The following is a 12,423-nucleotide window of genomic DNA, read 5'->3' on the forward strand; positions in this document are numbered from 1 at the left end:
AGTCAGGTTAATAATACATTCATCTCCCACCTCGCTCTCCTCTGAAGAGGGAGTTTTCACTCGTCTGTTCGCCCCACCCTCGTCATTCTCCGCTTCCCATTCTAAATTTTCACCAGTCACAATCAATGTATCTCTACAGTCAGGTGCGCCTCTATTTCTCCTTTTATCATCCGCAGCGCATTTCTTTTGCTGTCTCGCACGCTCTTTTTCCAACTTAGCCTCTTCCTGCCTGATGGCTTTCTCCACGTCACAGACCACTTTCTCTGCTCTGTTCAACGTCTGTTCGAACCGGGTGGGGGCACTCAGACTCAAACTCTCATCCATTCGCTGTTCAATTCTTTGCAATGCATTATTTATCTCTGTTTCTCCAGCTTTCTCGCGATCACGGTCTTCGAGCCTCGCTAGTCTACTCTCTATTTTATCCATAGCCACATCACTGACAACCTCCATTACCACTTGTCTCCCCTCATCACATTCACGCTCTCTCACTGATTTTGGACGTGCAGAAGCCCCGTCCACACCAACGTCACTCATTTCACTCACAGACACAGGCGCCATCAGCGCTGCACGCGGACATTGAGGAGCACTGGGTTCACACGCTTTTTCTGCATAGGGAGGGGGCACAGGGAGTTCTGTCTTTTTGGTTTCAACTCGTTCTTTATCATTAATCTTCTGACAAATTTTCCGAAATGTTCTCACATACGACAAATAAGTTTCAGCTTCTTCCAGCTGGATTTTACGCTTTTGCTTAGTTAGGGCTCCGCTAGCCTCTAATCTTTTTTTCTCTTTATTAACCTGTGTGACCCAATGCTTCTCGATGTGCTCCCAATCAACCTGATACACACCACGGTCGTCCGGGTCTGGCCACAACCCTTCGGATCGCATCTTCTCAAAACATTTTTTCACATACATCACCGTGTCAGACCTCATTCTCGGCACAGCACGTTTCTCCATAGTATCAACCAAATAATCCTCCAAACCCTTAATATTATCCATGATATAACTCCGGTTTTTAAACTACTTCCAAATTACTTTTGCTTCGATTCAGTAAATTTTAAAACTTTTTCGTTGTACTCACTAGCACTTTAATACCCCCAAATTAATTCAGTAAACTTTATCACTTTATCGTCGTGTTCGCAAGCGCTTTAATTCGCCAGCGCGCACCCCAAGGGCAGACAGACACAAGTTAAGATCTCCACACTCCAAACAACTCCAGCTCAACACAGCTCACGCGAGTTTCACTTCCAGCACTTAAATCGTACGTTTACGGAGCGTCATAAACCAAATTATAATTTCATGCATGAAGATATATGATAATTTTTGTTTTACACTTTAACCTCTTATGAAATGTTTCTCTTGTGCTTGTGTACACAATGATGAACGTCTTTCTTGGGGGCTCATGCAATTTACTCAGGGGTTCAAATGTCCTCGCATAAGAGGCTCATGGATTTATGGGCGTGGGTTTGTAAGTCCCCCAATGAAAGGCTCTCAAGTTTTATTATAGCACGTATGCTCAAACAATTTATACAGGTCTTTATTCAACATAAAACCACACGGTACATGAAAACCAACCCAACACTGCAAATTTGCAAACACGCATACACAGATACAGCTGTAGTTTCACCAATCACGCACGCAATTTCAACAAAACACACGGGGGCCCCCCAAAACCGGCTGAGCGCGTCCTCCGGAATTTCTTTGAATATATATTATTCTTGGAATCCCAGGCTACCTACTCATTCTACTCATTCATTTAACCGTGACCGAGCGCGTCCTCCACCGTTCTCTTTTTTTTTTTTTTTTTTAGAACAATAGTTCCCCTTTTTTTTTTTTTTAACGTGGGCTACCTACTCGTCACCTGAGCGCGTCCTCCACCGTTCTTTTTTAGAACCAAAGTTCTTTTTAAGAACGTGGGCTACCTGCTCTTTCTCTGGGCACGTCCTCCACCGTTCTCTTTTAGAACCAAGGTTCTTTTTAGAACGTGGGCTGCCTACTCTTCAACCGTTTACTTCAGTTTACAGGGCGTCCTCCTCCCGACTTTATGAGTCGTAGGGCAATCCTCCTGTCTATATATCGAGTTTGTAACACGTATACAATTTCAATACTAAATTTACAGAGAGTATTTCGCCTCGACCATTTAGTGACTGAACTTTAATTTAGCCTATGACGTAGTAACATCAGCCAATAGGAGAGAATGGCTCCTTACCTTTTTTCAGACCGCGCGGTTTAGTTCAGTCACCTCACGGACGGATTGACCTCCTCTCTTGTCCTAATTGCAGAATTCGACTCCAGCCAAAAACCATCCTCTGCTACCAATTTGTAGGGAATTTTCTTCTCCGACCCAGACGGGCCCCAACACCGCCCCGATGAACCGACTGGTTTTTGACTGAGTGGTCCAAGCAAAGTCTTGACAACAAAAGTTCTTTTAAAATGATTTATATAGAATATTAATGAATGCAATATAATAGAAGTATACATGGTACAAACTCTTCAGTGCACTGGTGCTAGTTGCCTAGGAATCTACCTAACCCAAGTGGATCTCAGCAGTGTCCAAGCGAAAAGCCTCTCGTGCTGGGCGATGTCCTTTCTTTCATACTCTCTGTCCATAAGTTTCGATTTGTTAAGTTTCGATAACTCCCCAATCCTGGCTGCTCTCCATGGAAATTCACCTGCTCCTCTTCTCCCAGCCTGTGTGCCTGGTTATCTAAAAACTGCTTGCTACACATCCTGCACTGAATAGGCCTCTTCTGTTCTCCTCAAGGCCACTGAGGCCTCCTTACTCCTGCTTTCCCACAGTCTTCCTGAAAAACACTAAATTGACACATCAAGTTATTAGCCTTTAATTTTCTTTTTTCCAACACTCTCGTTCACTCTCTGATTCGTTCACTGAACTGAGGAGAAGGGTAATGCTGCAGGCCGGAGCTCCGGTGGGCGTGGGTAACGGGCGGAGCATGTGTCAATCATTTTCGACTGCAGCCAATCAGATACTAGACTTTTGTTGTCAATCAATTTTTATTAAGCCAATTATCAGCCAGAGTTAGCTGTCAATCATTTTTTAATGCAGCCAATCATCTTAACAGATCTGCCAAAAGAAGGCGGAAACTGCACGGAGAAGCTCTTTAAACAGAAGTATATGCGGCTCTTACAAAAAAGTAGCTGAAAAAAACATTAGAAGAGCCATGACTTTAGACATTTTTAAATCAAAGTTTAAAATACTTCTCATTTGTTATTCTGGAATGGCACTTTAATGTTTTTTTCCTTTATTGCACGTATTGCATCATTTGTACAAAATATATATATGTGGCGAGTGTAAATTGTTAGTGGAGGGGAGGTGTAAATGGACACTAATTATGTATTATATCGCGATCGATCGCCAAGGTTAAAACCTCCGCCGAGCAGAGCGTTGAGGAGCGATTTCGACTGGAGGATCGTGCTCTATTTTGTATTATTAATTTTTTTGCTAGAAAAAAGAAATACTGGTCTTCAAACTTTATTTGGATTATGTCACGGGTTTTGTGCTGGTGCACTTTATTCATTAACTCCTTCATTTTCAATGAGACTGGTGTGATCGCGTCCTTCTTTTACTTGCGCACCATTACTGGTCACATCTGAGCTTAATTTCTACAATGGTTTTAATATTCAAAGGCTCTATAGCAGGGGTCGGCAACCTATGGCACGCGGGCCACCGTTGGCACGCCGAGGCATAATCAGTGGCACGCGACACGCTGGACCAGCATCAGCAAAAAAATTAATAATAAAAAATAGAGCACGATCCTCCAATCGAAATCGCTCCTCAACGCTCTGCTCGGCGGAGGCGTTTATACTTTGCGATCGATCGCGATATAATACTTAATTTGTGTCCATTTACACCTCCCCTCCGCTAACAATTTACACTCGCCACACATAGGCCTATATATATATATATATATGAGATGTACTATTGATGCAATATGTGCAATAAAGGAAAAAAACCATTAAAGTGCCGTTCCAGAATAACAAGTGAGAAGTATTTTAAACTTTGATTTAAAAAATGTCTAAAGTCATGGCTCTTCTAATGTTTTTATTCAGCTACTTTGTGTAAGAGCGGCATATACTTCTGTTTAAAGAGCTTCTCCGTGCAGTTTCCGCCTTCTTTTGGCAGATCTGTTAAGATGATTGGCTGCATTAAAAAATGATTGACAGCTAACTCTGGCTGATAATTGGCTTAATAAAAAGTGATTGACAACGAAAGTCTAGTATCTGATTGGCTGCAGTCGAAAATGATTGACACATTTCTCACGCCCACCAGGGATCCGGCCTGCAGCATTACATATATGTGGGAACTGAGGGCTCTCATTAACTCTCTGATTCGTTCACTGAACGTGCTGCCACTGTGTTTCACATTCGTACTGTCACCCAGAGAACTGTTGGGACGTGATTCACGTTTGCGCTGCCACTCACTCACATTTTCTTTTTGATTGCACATTTAAAGTTGATATTTTCTTCTGAATGTACAGTTTTTATCTTAATGTTGCTCTTAATTTAATATTTTTTTTGCACTCAGTTGTAGGTTAGCCTATAATTTATAATAATTTTTCCTATAATAACACAGGTCAACAAAAAAAAAAAAAATTTACTGGTGCCCAAAATATTTTAATGAATTTGGGGTATTTTGGGGGTGCTGATTCTGAATATGCTATCAGTTTTGCCAGATTGGCTCAAGTTTTTGAGATTTTTGGTATCTTATTTATAGCACTTATATAGCATTAGCATATAGCATTTATAGCACAAGAAGAAGTTGTAATAACGATCCAGACACATTCTGTTACATTTGTGGTGAATATACACTGCAAAAACATAGAAGAAACATAACAGACTTCATAAAAAAAGTGTATTTGGCCTTTTTTGGGGTTATGTTTGGGGACCAAAACAAGTCTTGGGCACCACACTTAGTGTGTTTTTTTTACACACTTCACGAAAAATCTCAAAAACTTGAGCCAATCTGGCAAAACTGATGACATATTCAGAATCAGCACCCCAAAGTTACCCTAAATTCGTTGAAATATCTTTGGCCCCAAAAATGCTGTTGACCTGTGTAATTTTTCCCCATTAATATCTTATAAAACAAGTGAAAGAGTGAATTCACAAAAGCTGAAGCGTTAAGTGGCGCGGGATCACTAACATAATACAAAAAATAAGTAAGAACTAATTAGTTCATGTGAACTGGCACAAGACTGTGTGTGTGTGTGTGTGTGTGTGTGTGTGTGTGTGAACCTGAATATGAGACTGGTGGGTCAAAAATGACCCTAAAAAAATCTTTGTACCCTGGAGTTGTACAGCTTTCATGGAAATATTAACAAAGGTTTTCTTCACTTTGTCCAATCTTGGAGACACTGTAGGAACAAACTTGATGTTGAAAACAAGGGTGAGTTTCCCAAAACGTTCTTAGCGCAAGTACGTTTTGGGAAACTCACCCCAGATCAATAAGGGGTTAAATGCAGTCTCTTCAGTTAAATGTGGTGGCGGGTCATTTTTGACACTTAAGACAACAGGGGTGGGTTTCCCGAAACGTTCGTAACTCTAAGTACTTCGTAACCTCGTACTTACGAATATTCTTAAATTTACGAGTGTTTCCCGAAACTCTTCGTAACTTACGTCGTTCTTATAGTCGTTCGTAAGTTAAGAATCTCCGGACCCATTCGTAACTCACTAAGTACTTCTTAACTCGAAGCTCTCGTGCAGTTCTACTTCAAAAATGATAGAGGCGCTAATTTCACTCGCGCGGGTTTTAATCCCGGCATTAGTACATTTGCGTTTATGTGTATAATTAGCCTAGTAGCCTATTTTCTTTTAAAGTATTTACATCGCATATACCACAATGTGTCAACAGAAATCAAATGTACTACTTTGAATTATTTAGCATTAGTTTATATCTTCCCAATGTTTAATTAAGTCTCTCCGTTCGTCATCGTGCAGTCAACAGCCTTTCAGACTCAAAATTAATGTATTCTTTGCAAAGAAATGGATACAAGTTGGCCTATTAAGCTTGTTTTAACTTAACCAATAAAATGGATTGATTAATCGGTAGCACATTTAAGTAACTTGGATTAAGGTTAGCAATTGTGCTTGTGTGATGAACATAGCAGCTCTTCAGAGTACTGGCTTTGAATAGAAGACATAATTTAAGAAGACGACGTAATCCACGAAGCCATGTAGTTCGCCTGAATACAGAATTTTGCCCTTAGCTCCACGACGCAGTTACTGACCGCCCTCCGATTTTATGCCACAGACTGTTCTGCATATATATATATATATAGTATAAAATACTATATATATCTGAATATATAAAATACTATATACTATATATATATATACTAGCTGACAGTGGGTATCCACTCTGAAGCTTGTATCAAATCCCCTGGTGTCCCTTCAGTAGCTGTGGGGCCCAGTATCCCCAGTGCCTTCTCCTCCTCAACAGTGAAGGCACTTGTGGACATTTGACCTCCACCAGTCTTTTTTTTGTTTTTTTTCCTGAATTTGATGAACTTCCTCGAGCTATTGAAAACAGTAGGCTATACTTTTGTTTTTGGCTCAGTTCACTCGACAGAAAGTTTCATTTTCTCTGCTTGTTTGCCATGGTTTTGAATAACGTGTGAAAGGTTAATTGTGTGCCCTATTTATAGCCTTGATAAAAGCCTACGATCGGTCAGAATTGCAAAGGTAATAATATGTTCTACTCATTTTTTCCTTATACTTGAAATGTCAACACTTATTAGTTGTTAGTTTTTATGATTGTCATTTTGCCAATGATGCTTTTGCGGCGTAATTATGAAAAAATGAATGTAAATCGGTGGTTCAGTTTTCGACTAGCGGAGATTTTCCAGTGCAGCTGCAGAGGCGGAGTCAACTAAGAACTACTTAGAACTCGTTCGTAAATTTGGAGACTACGAAGGCTTTTGGGAAACACTCGTAAATTTGGCGTTCTTAAAGTTACGTCGTTCTTAAAGTTGTTCGTAACTTTCTAAGATCGTTCGTTATCGGGTAACCCACCCCAGAGCTTTTGATTTTTCCACTTGTTACATGTTGTCTGGCAACCCCCACACAAGCCTTTGTCACTGCCTTGCTGGAAGTTTCCTTATGAATTAGTCTGACTCTCCTCATAATCTGTGATAAACCTAAATTGGCCTGAATTTACCAGAATTTAAGTCCACACTTAAAGTAAGGAGTAATCTTGTGTGCATGACACCATGTAGAAAGAAGCAAGTTGTACTTTATTTTTTTACAGGGTTGCCAACTCTCATGCATTGAGAGTGAGACATACGCATTTGACCGTCTTCACATGCCCTCACGCCACACTTCCGATTTCTCACGCTGAAAAAAAATCTAGTTTATTTACCTCTGATCCATATCTACGTTCGCCACCCCCGCTCAACCACTTAATTACGTTCGCCACCCACTCCAGGTTCAAATCTCACTCCAAGCGATCTTGAAAAGTTGGCAACCCTGTTTTTTTATTTTTTTGAATACTAGACAATACTTGATGTGGGGTGGGTTTCCCGATAACGAACGATCTTAGAAAGTTACAAACAACTTTAAGAACGACGTAACTTTAAGAACGCCAAATTTACGAGTGTTTCCCAAAAGCCTTCGTAGTCTCCAAATTTACGAATGAGTTCTAAGTAGTTCTTAGTTGACTCCGCCTCTGCATCTGCACTGGAAATGTGGAAAACTGAACCACCGATTTGCATACATTTTTTCATTATTACGCTGCAAAGGTATCATTGGCAAATTGACAATCATAAAAACTAACAACTAATAAGTGTTGAAATTTCAAGTATAAGAAAAAAATGAGTAGAACCTAAATTATTACCTTTGCAATTCTGACCGATCGTAGGCTTTTATCAAGGCTATAAATAGGGCACACAATTAACCTTTCACACGTTATTTAAAACCATGACAAGCAGAGAAAATGAAACTTTCTGTGGAGTGAACTGAGCCAAAAGCCTGCTGTTTTCAATAGCTTGATGAAGTTCCTCAAATAAAGAAAAAAAAACAAAACAAAAAACTGTAGTCAAGTCAAAAATAAGGGGACAGAACTAAAGGAAAAGGGTTAAGACTGGTGGGGGTCAAATGTCCACAAGTGCCCTTACTGTTGAGGAGGAGAAGGCACTGGGGATACTGGGCCCCTCAGCAACTGGGGATTTGATACAAGAGTATATAGATTCAGAGTGGATACCCACTGTCAGCTAGTACATGTCCACCATCAAATGCACCGTCCCTAGCCATCTGACATTCCAGAATTGGCCCAGATGAAGGAGTCATGAGTACTCCCAGGCCACTTGGCCACAATGTCCATAAAGAGGCCTTGGTGGTTGTATGTTACTTGAATATTCAAAACAGAGAAGCCTTTATGGCAGATGTAGATATAGGCTGGAATTGTGTATGGGGACCAGAGTGATGTCCACTGCACCAACAACTCCACGAATGTTTTGGTTTCATGTAATGCATCCCTAGTCCTAGGAAATGTATAGCAAAGTCATAGGAAATGCAGCAAAAAATATATATATATATTTATTTTTATTTTTTTTGCTGCATGGCGAAGCGATGCTTTAGTAACAGCATGCACACATTTAGATACGTCAGCTTTGCTTAGTCCGTGGGCATCACCAACAGTCTGCAGAAACCCACCTGTGGCATAAAATCGGACGGCTGTCAATATGGAGTCAAATTAGGGTCTTTAATGGTGACGAAAAAAAATAATATCGCAAATATAAGATTAGCATTTGCATTTTACGTTCCTAATTTGTTTCTGCAATACTTTCCCTCTTTTGCGTTTCTTTCTTTTCTTTGCGTTTCACATTTTATGTTGCTGCTTTTTTTTTGCAATACTTTCTTCCTTTTGCGTTTCTTTCTTTTGTTTGCGCGTCACTGCTTTTCTTTGCGTCTCGCATTTTACGTTCATAATTTTTTTTTGCGCTTCTCTCTTTTCTTTGCTCCGGTTTTACCCTCTGTGTGGGGGCGGGGAAAGAGGCCTGGCCAAGAGCGAAAGGCGTGCTGTGAACGTTCAGCATCAGTTCAGCTTCCTTCCACTCGCTGAACTGAACCGCTGCTGCAGCGCATCTGGTGTTAAAGGAAGAGAGAGGTCGGGTGTGTGCGAGGTGGGGTCTCATTTCAGGGCATTGTTTTTATTCGCTCAGGTTTTCAAAAGATCATTTCAAACCGACTTCAGTAAAATGTTAATAATAATAATATATATTTTTTTAACGAAGTTTTAAAAGGGCACTTTCGTTGATAAAGGGCAGAGTTGGTGGTGCTTTAGCACCTGAAGTCTGTCTGCACGCATATACCTGTGGTCCAGCTGGGCGACCGTCTGCCATGATACCAGTAACCAAATTGCCGCGTTGTGTGACGGTTCAACTGATGACGCTGAACGTTCACAGCACGCCTTTCGCTCTTGGCCACGCCTCTTTCCCGGCCCCCACACAGAGGGTAAAACCGGAGTAAAGAAAAGAGAGAAGCGCAAAAAAAATTATGAACGTAAAATGCGAGACGCAAAGAAAAGCAGTGACGCGCAAACAAAAGAAAGAAACGCAAAAGGGAGAAAGTATTGCAAAAAAAAAGCAGCAACATAAAATGTGAAACGGAAAGAAAAGAAAGAGAAGAAAGAAACGCAAAAGAGGGAAAGTATTGCAGAAACAAATTAGGAACGTAAAATGCAAAATGCTAATCTTATATTTGCGATATTTTTTTTTTTTCGTCACCATTAAAGACCCTAATTTGACTCCATATGTCAATAACTGCATCGTGGAGCTAAAGGCAAAATTCTGCATTCAGGCGAACTACATGGCTTCGTGGATTATGTCGTCATCTTAAATTATATCTATTCAAAGCCAATACTCTGAAGCGCTGCCATGTTCATCACACAAGCACAATTGCTAGCCTTAATCCAAGTTACTTAAGTGCTACCGATTAATCGATCCATTTTATTGGTTAAGTTAAAACAAGCTTATTAGGCCAACTTGTATCCATTTCTTTGCAAATAATACATTAATTGTGAAAGTCTGAAATGCTATTAACTGCATGATGATGAATGGAGAGATTTAATTAAATATTGGGAACATATCAACTAATGCTAAATAATTCAAAGTAGTACATTTGCGATGTATGCGATGTAATTACTTCAAAAGAAAATAGGCTACTAGGCTAATTATACACACAAATTGTACAATTATACACGCAAATGTAATGCCGTGATTAAAACCAGCGTGAGTGAAATTGGCGCCTCTATCCTTTTTGAGGTAGAATTGCACGTGAGCTTCGAGTTAAGAAGAACTTAGTGAGTTACCAATGGGTCCGGAGATTCTTAAGTTACGAACAACTATAAGAACGACATAAGTTACGAAGAGTTTCAGGAAACACTCGTAAATTTAAGAATATTCGTAAGTACAAGGTTACGAAGTACTTAGAGAGTTACGGTCGTTTCGGGAAACCCACCCCTGGTCTCTTTAAGAAAAGCTCCGCCTTTGTATCCACATGCAAATGAAGCTAATTAAGATTAGAACATGTAATAATTCAATTTTTACTAGTAGAAATTAAATTTTTACATGTAGGATTTTTTTTTTATTATATTCTTGAAATCAAAAATATAATTCTCACTAGTAAAATTTATATCGTTATCAAATAATATAATTTGTACATGTACATGAATTCTTACTTGAATTAATTTAATTCCCGATATCAAGAAAAAAAGGAAGAAAAGCTAAAACGGCTTTCCATAAAAATGGCTTGCCATAATTTTCACATGTATTAAATTCCTGATATCAAGAAAAAAGGAATAAAAGCTAAAACGGCTTTCCATAAAAATGGCTTGCCATATTTTTCACAAGTAAAAATGTTACTAGTAAATATTTAATTTCTACTAGTAAGAATTTATTATTATTAATTTAATATTAATAATTACTATAATTAATTATTATGTAAGAATACAATTTTACATGTAAGAATTTTATTTGTACTAGTAAAAATTTAATTCTTACATGCAAAAATGTTTTCCCCATTCAAAATTAATTGGAAAAGTCAGGAAATATCACAGGTAAATTTTTTATTGTTGATATCAAGAAGTAATTTTTACATATAAGAATTGCATTTGTACTAGTAAGAATTTTTTTATATAAAAAAATTATTGAATCCCTGATATAAAAAATAGGAATAAATACTAAAACGGCTTGCCCTTTATTGGTGATCCGTTTTTTGAATGCAACATTTATCATCTAACGGTTCTCCGTGTTTGTCTGGGGTGAGTTTCCCAAAACGTTCTTAGCGCTAAGAACGTTTTGGAAACTCACCCCTGGTTGGTTACATATTTTTTAAAAACTTAAATGTAGGCTATATCACTAGTTTTACCTTCTTTTTTCACGAAGACTTCTCTTTGATCTGTTTCTTAGCAAAAGAAGGCTTGATTTTCACCAGCGTTCTGTACCGGCTGCTCTGGTCGTCAGATGTGCAGAGCGAACCCGGTGCTGTATTTATGAGGAACACAGACCCCACCTTCTCCTCCACTGTAAATGATAATGACGGGAAGTTCGTTGTTCGGAGTTCGTTGTCATACTTTTATGATGGCAATCATAAAGAACACGATACCCTGCTCAGAATGAGAGGCATATTACGTCGTTATTTTATTGGAATAAAAAGACATATTAAGAAATGCGACAACAATCTCTTCATGACTTGGGGACCTAATTTTTTTTTACTATAGACTAACGCGATATGATATAGCTAGTTTTAGCGTGCATGCCAGGAACTTAAAAAAATTGCACTTTAAACTCCCAGTGGAATTAGGCCACTTAAATCAATGATAACATAACGTATGCAATAAACTCCCGATTAGTTATTAAAGATAACAGAGGATAGCGATTTTAGTTGGATTTTATTAATTTAATACTTAACTGAAATTTTCAAGAAGGAAGGGAAATAAAGTACATTTTTGATTGGCTCGTTTCACTGGAGACATGTGAGTTCTTCCTAAACATCGTTTTATAGGAATCATCGTTTTATAGGAAATAGTAAAAGTATATGTTGCATGAGAATAACTATTATTAACAAAGAATTTCATGCAGTAGGGTAACATGCTAAATAAAGCAATATCACGTTCTTACAACGCGTCTCCGTTCTACAGATATACTTTAATCATAATAGTAGCACTCTACAAGAAAGAACACCTATAGCCTACCCCGAAACGACACAACATCTTAATAATTGATCCCAAAGACGCTTTCGGTTATGCACAATCACGTGATGTTTCCTACAAAACTTTAGTGCTTTGGTGCTCTACAAATAAGCTCATAGCTCAAGTTCTTCAGATCAGTGGAACGCTGTTAACCAGAAGTGATAAAGACCAGCGGCAGAATTCTGCTAAAACTCCGAACTTTTTTGTTACACTTTCTA

This window comes from Brachyhypopomus gauderio, chromosome 6, assembly GCF_052324685.1.
Source record: "Brachyhypopomus gauderio isolate BG-103 chromosome 6, BGAUD_0.2, whole genome shotgun sequence".
Classification (NCBI taxonomy): domain Eukaryota; kingdom Metazoa; phylum Chordata; class Actinopteri; order Gymnotiformes; family Hypopomidae; genus Brachyhypopomus; species Brachyhypopomus gauderio.